Here is a 7,251-nt window from a genome sequence, read left to right as displayed (position 1 = left end):
AATATCTACGCTCTAGAATTCTGATATAAGACCAGATTCACACTGGACATTACTGCAGCAATTTATAACCAGCATCTCACCACAACTATATGATTGTAGAAGGATTTTTTTCCCTGTAATTGACAGGGTTGTTTTTTTGTTTTTTTTCAAGTTCCAGTAAAATGTTTCTATGAACACAAGTAAAAACTGAACATGTGGATTTTACATTCAGATTTTGAGGTTATTTATTTCCCCATTAAAGTTACAATTTATTATTTCCTGAAAATTACAGCAGTCAGTAATGTGCGAATGGAAATGTGAATTCTCAAGTATTTTCTAGGACAGACATGCCAGGTGAGACGTCAGATCCTCTATAATTTTATATGTATGTTCTGTCCTTTGTATAAAATGTCTTATTTACCTTTTAAAGGGATTTTCCATAACTTTATTATTAATAGTAAATATCAAATCGGTGGAGATCTGACTCCTACTACCCCTATGATCAGCTGAGTAAAGGGGCCGCACCACCCTGGTCAGCCACATGTCCTCTTCATTGTTTACCAGGAAAGCTCCATGCATTTGGTAGTGGCTGTGCTCGGTATTGCAGCCCAGAGAGAACCAACTCTGGATTGGGGCCCCCTAAACCCTGTTCTACCTTTTTGTGTTCCGGCTGATTTCCTACTATGAAGGGGAAAAGCTCCATAGAACTGAATAGTAGTTACCCAAACAGCGTAGCTCGCATGATATGCTGCTTCCGTAGCTGCCATTCACTACTGTGGGAGTTAGAGAAACAGCGTAGTTCAGCGAGCTACGCTGTTTCCGTAATTCCCGACCATGTAATCTGTAAGTGGCCGCTAGTCAGCGTGAGCACAAAATGCTAGAACAGGGTTTAGGGGGCCCCATTCTAGAGATTGGTGTACAGGTGGGACCCGCATTTATCTGACGTTTATTACATATCCTGTGGTTACGTCATATAAGTCGCTCATGGGAAAACTCCTTATACTGTACACGTTTCTTACAGGATGGCGGTGACGGACACCTCTGATATATGTCATATGTTGGTCATCTGTCACCTATAGACATCAATGTTAAATAGTGTATACGTGTAATGTATACGTTTATAAGTGTAACCTCTGGTAACATGACAACTATTATTGTATCTATCCTGTGATCAGAGGTTTTGTATCTTTTTCTTAGATCTTGTCTGAACAGATCCCTTGATTAGTCCCAGAACTGCTGCTGCCGGGACAGTGTCCTGAATACAGCGCTCAGGTATTGATCTCTCTTTCCTGTAATTTGACTTTCCTGCATATTACTCACACACGTCCCAAATTATCTGGTCAGAAAACAGACGGCACTGTTGTGTATGACTGAAGCCATTCCTCCATGTCACATAGGCAGATAGATCCCTGACACGTGGCGGCAGTCATAGTTATCATGAACACCCTTAGGCTGGGTTCACACGACCTATTTTCAGGCGTATACGAGGCGTATTATGCCTCGATATACGCCTGAAAATAGGGCTACAATACGTCGGCAAACATCTGCCCATTCATTTGAATGGGTTTGCCGACGTACTGTGCAGACGACCTGTAATTTACGCGTTGTCGTTTGACAGCTGTCAAACGACGACGCGTAAATTGACTGCCTCGGCAAAGAAGTGCAGGGCACTTATATACATTATATGCAGGACACTTATATACATTATATGCAGGACACTTATATACATTATATGCAGGACACTTATATACATTATATGCAGGACACTTATATACATTATATGCAGGACACTTATATACATTATATGCAGGACACTTATATACATTATATGCAGGACACTTCTTTGCAACGTAATTTGAGCCGTTCTTCATTGAACTCAATGAAGCACAGTTCAAGATTTACGAGCGTCACAGACGCCTCGCATAATACGAGGAGGAGCTTTTACGGCTGAAACGAGGCAGCTGTTTTCTCCTGAAAACAGTCTGTCATTTCAGCCGTAAAAGCCTCTCGTCGTGTGCACATACCCTAATTCTACTGACACCAAGAAGTTCACCAAACAGTCACATAATCTTACTCCTGGATATAGAGCCGGACATAGAAGACTGGGGTCCTCATAGCAAAGATCAAACTGGGCCCTCCATTATGGGGCCCAATGCAGCTACTGAAGAGATCCGGGCGTGATGTTTGTTTACCTCTCCATTCCCTTCCCATGACCTTTGGGACAATTCTCCACCGCTTTGCTTGCTGCCAATGTAGTTCCTCTGGGGAGCGGAGTCCTGCACAGGTTGTCACCACCCAGCCGCAAAGAGGAGAGGACCAACTCCATTACCTGCTATATAGTGATACCAAATCCACTGCTGTCTAAATCTATAACTGTCAAATTGTATTTTCCATGAAGTGTAATCTTATATTATAATATTTTATTACAATTAACCTCCAATCCCAGGGATGATGGATTATCTCTTCTATGTATATAATACTGGTCATATGTTCTGGACTTGTCTGTTCTTATGACGAGTAAATAATTGTATTTCCCATAAAATTATAATGCTGGAGCATCTCCTCTTAGCACTCTGAGTTTTTCCATTCCTCTATAATTCCGCCTGGGAATGTTTGAATATGGGGGATACAATATCTCTTGTCTATAGGACGTGTCCCTAAACATTATGAAACTGTCAGCACTCATTGTATTGTATCAGACCATGGCCATTGAGAAAAGGGACGTCACCCAGTTGTCAATTTCTTCTTACATTTCCAGGAGTAATAAAAAAGTAACAGCCCAATGAAGAGCTCTGTGATGGCCTCAGGTCCAGGTGTAGGAGGGGCTGCTCCAAAAATGAGGAGAGTGCCCAACTAATGCCCAGCATATAAAGTAGGAGAGTCCAAGGTAAGTGCCGAATATTTCTTTATCTCTACACACGTTATATCACATATTTACTGGCTGGATGGTTTATAGCAATAATGGATATTTTCTCCAAGAGCCCAATTTCAGTTTTCTCACATTGTCCCTCAGAAAACAAGGTTGCTCTTCCTAATATTCCTCACTTCAATGTTGGGGGTGGTAGATGGAAGAATAGAAAAAAATGTCCTACACAAAATGTAGTGACCGCTTATTACTGACAAGCTACAAACCCGTAATATATTAGGAACAGAGACCAAGAGCCTGGAAACCCGGTGTGGTCAACTATGGCATCCAGACTAAGCTGCCACCCAAACTTATATGTTGTCAGGTAACCCGGTGCATGGCCAGAATATTCATTACATGTACCCACATTATATGTGTCCAGAGACACCACAAAAGAGAGAAGAATCAGAAACTCCACAGTTCTCTATAGTTTCCCTTAAGTTTAGGCTTATATAGAGACATGACTATAAGCTCCGGGGCCTTGGTGCCAAATCTATACCAGGTCCTGCCAACTATCATATACCATATATAATCTGCACTCCCACAGACACAATAGGCTTTATGTAAGATGGGGTCCTGGGCAACAAGTAAAGTAGGCTCACCCACCCACCCCATCCCACAGGGTCATGTTTCTATACAGTTTTTTATATTTATCTGGTGGTCTAGGGCTGTGAAAGGGTTCAGTGTAAATTCACTGGTGGTTTAAGACAGTAAAGGGGAATTGTTTTTTCATTGTATGGTGGTCTAGGGCAGTCAAGGGGGTGACAAGTAAAATCAGGATTCCTCCAGGTGATGGCGGCATTGGGGATTTGTTCAGATTGTGACCCCCTTATGCCAGTCATGGACACCAGGGCCTGTACAACCTCTTCACCCCTATAGTTATGTTCCCTGGGTCTACGTTACATTACAAAATGTGTTCAATGTCTGACTCGCCCTGTGATAGATAATGACATGTGTGACAGTAAATATATTATTATACATTATAGATATGGGGTTATTTTATGTATATGCAGTAAACCCATTATGTATATTACAGACATATAAGACATGTGAATATGTGGCACCAGTGACAGCCGACATGCTAGAAGATCCACCGTATATATGTAAGTATTATAGAAAATAACAACCTATAGAAATTCTATAATGTGATGTCATCCAGAATGTTCCTATAGAGACACATGAGAGGCTGCGGGAACAAATTCCCCAATGTTGTCAATTGGCTGAACATATATTTGTTGATATGATGACCCATACTAAGCTCACATCATAATTTTAACTTTTCGTTCCAGAAAACCTTGGGATCGGCTGCCTGCTGCCAGGGGGACTCTCTGAAGTAATATTTCATCTATATGAGGTATATCCATCTTTAGTTACTATATATAGGGATAGGGATCGTGTAGGTAATGGGTTTCTTTGTATAGTATTAAGATGGCCATATGACTAGTGGTGCCATGTAGTCTAGGGGGGACACGTAAGGGAACAATAGGGAACGGTTTTGGCCTGAAGATAGATTTAAGGTAATTGGTTGAGGGGACTAGGGGTACAGTAAAGTTAATTGGGGATTAGGGGTGGAGCAGTGTTGGGGGATATAAGGCACGGTCACCCTGCCAAGAGCACTTGCCACACATTATTGCCTACAAGAAATTCATTAGCCCAAACCCTTACATGCAATCTAATAGACATTAGGACGCTACTAGTTACTTTCGGGGTGGCAGAGGGCCCCCTGACCTGCTGGGCCCCAATGTAACTGCACAGTTCTCACATATAGTACGTCCGCCCCTGATTTATGTTAGAAAGTCATATGGGAGAAGCCCCCTGACCGGTTAAATACCTAGGCCAAATGGGCAAACATCTTGTAATAGCCACTGATTCCATGTCATGTAACTGCTGAGGACTTGTACTATATAATATTGTATATTGTAATGTCGTGGTGAAGGAAAGGTACAGGGTTCAGGAGTCATCTCTACTACTTGGTGTCTCAGCGCTGGGCACTTGTGCCATGTATCCCAGACATGTACCCCAAACTTTGCTAGCAGTCAGGGGAGACACTGCTTACCTTACTGTTATCATTACTACAAGTAATAAAAGCGGGCGGCCGGGAGCGGACCTATCCATGCCGCCTGTCACTCTGACGTCCGCAATGTTTACCTGCAGCATTGTAGGGGGAGGGGTGGCAGGACTCCTAATAAAGTGTCTCTGTGTGAATATTTGTATGAACCCCCTCAGAAACCCCATAATAGTTACTGTTGTGATATAATAAGAATAAAGCTCATTATAATAACTCACTGATAAGAGACACGTTGTAGAAGCATAAAAATGAGATAATATATAATACACCTAAAGCTATAAAATACACTGTTGGGGACTGGTCTCTGTTCTACATGAAAATGTTTCCATTGATTGGGATTTGTCCTAATACTTTGTCTTTCTTACTCCTAGTATTGATTCTGAATGGCCCCATTGAATTGCATAGGTCCGTGTGATGTCCGTTGTTTTAACACACGTAAGGCCTTATTCACACGAACGCGTTTAACGTCCATGATACGTCGCACGGACCTGTGTTAGTCAATGCGGCCGTTCAGACAGTCCGTGATTTTCACGCAGCGTGTGTCAGCTGTGTAAAACTCACGACATGTCCTATACTTGGCCGTTTTTCGCGCATCACGCACCCATTGAAGTCAGTGGGTGCGTGAAAATCACGCGCTGCACATGGAAGCACTTCCGTGTGTCGAACGTGACTCGCGCAACAGTAGATAAATAAGTGAAGGAAAAAATAAAAGCACGTCCTTCATTTCTTTTTCTAAACATCAAAACCGCGTGTCATAAGGATGGCATATGCGTGAAAATCACGCAGCCACGCAACATTCACTGATGACACACGGAACTGCAAGATGCACACGTTCGTGTGAATAAGGCCTAACACGGATGTGGAATACGCTGGTGTGAATAAGAGCTAAGTTGTATTTTTATACGCGTATGCTATGTGCTATGTGGCTTTTGGTTGCATACAGTAGAAGTTGCTTGTTGTCTGCAGTATTTTTTTTTTTTCAAATACATCTGTGTAGGATGGCCAAATATTGTAGGGCTTCTGTTTCAGTGTTTTGAGAGCGCACACTTTTGTGGCTGTAGATGTATGTGGTATATATATATAAGCTTTTATCACCTTGATCTATTCATTGTAAATGATATTTTCTCTAAATCGCTGATTGTATGTGAGTTTTAGGCACAAATGTGAATTTTAATGCATTTGTTTTTAAAAATAAATTCCTCTATCCTATATCTAAGGTGTTTATAGTGAAGGTGAGCACGGCCGCCAGGACCACGTCAAGACAACTGCAATCATCAGGTTGTCTGCTCCCAGGAAAATAGGAGCTTTGTGGACGCCTCATTTTTCTAGGTGTGTAATCCCTGCATTTTATAGATTGTTACTTTTTTTTTGTACATTTCCTGCTTAAAACCACATTTTTGGTGTTTTCAATTTGTAATTTTATGGAGATAATATATGTACATGTAGACACAGGCACAAGTGGTATGTATGTATGTATGTATGATATATATATATATATTTTTTTATTGTGTCTCCTTAAAGAGACTCTGTCACCACATTATAAGTGTCCTGTCTCCTATATAAGGAGATGGGCGCTGTAATGTAGGTGACAGTAATGCTTTTTATTTAAAAAAAACGATATTTTTTCACAACGTTAGGAGCGATTTTGGTTTATGCTAATGAGCTTTCTTAATGCCCAAGTGGGCGTACTTTTACTTTCGACCAAGTGGGCGTTGTACAGAGGAGTGCATGACGCTGACCAATCAGCATCATGCGCTCCTCTCCATTCATTTACACTGCACTAGCGATATAGTTATATCACTATGTGCAGTCACATAAACACACACTAACATTACTACAGTGTCCTGATAATGAATACACATGACCATCCAGCCTGGACGTCATGTGTTCTCAGAATCCTGACACTTCTGACTCTTTTTTTGTGAGATTCCGGCAAGTGAAACCAAATCTCGTTTAGCTCCGTGATCTCGCGAGATTTCGTATCCGTTGCTGGAATCTCACAAAAAAGAGTCAGAAGTGTCAGGATTCTGAGTACACATGACGTCCAGGCTGGATTTCATGTGTATTCATTATCAGGACACTGTAGTAATGTTAGTGTGTGTTTATGTGACTGCACATAGTGATATAACTATATCGCTAGTGCAGTGTAAATGAATGGAGAGGGGTGCATGATGCCGATTGGTCAGCGTCATACACTCCTCTGTACAACGCCCACTTGGTCGAAAGTAAAAGTACGCCCACTTGGGCATTAAGAAAGCTCAATAGCATAAACCAAAATCGCTCCTAACATTGTGAAAAA

General features: G+C 41.6%; 1 long non-coding RNA gene across 1 annotated transcript in view; it reads left to right on the top strand.

Annotated features, from left to right (window-relative positions):
- Positions 1-1,173: 1,173 nt before the first annotated feature.
- The window catches only part of LOC142698994 (uncharacterized), a 15,439-nt gene continuing 9,361 nt past the window's right edge, over positions 1,174-7,251 (top strand). Inside the window, exons 1-5 of the long non-coding RNA XR_012865911.1 lie at positions 1,174-1,251; positions 2,738-2,866; positions 3,921-3,987; positions 4,174-4,238; positions 6,170-6,281. This is a non-coding gene — a long non-coding RNA (uncharacterized LOC142698994). The remainder of the gene's footprint in view (positions 1,252-2,737; positions 2,867-3,920; positions 3,988-4,173; positions 4,239-6,169; positions 6,282-7,251) is intronic.

The sequence above is a fragment of the Rhinoderma darwinii genome, unplaced genomic scaffold (genome assembly GCF_050947455.1).
Source record: "Rhinoderma darwinii isolate aRhiDar2 unplaced genomic scaffold, aRhiDar2.hap1 Scaffold_106, whole genome shotgun sequence".
Classification (NCBI taxonomy): Eukaryota; Metazoa; Chordata; class Amphibia; order Anura; family Rhinodermatidae; genus Rhinoderma; species Rhinoderma darwinii.
This window is presented reverse-complemented; position numbering and strand designations above follow the sequence as displayed.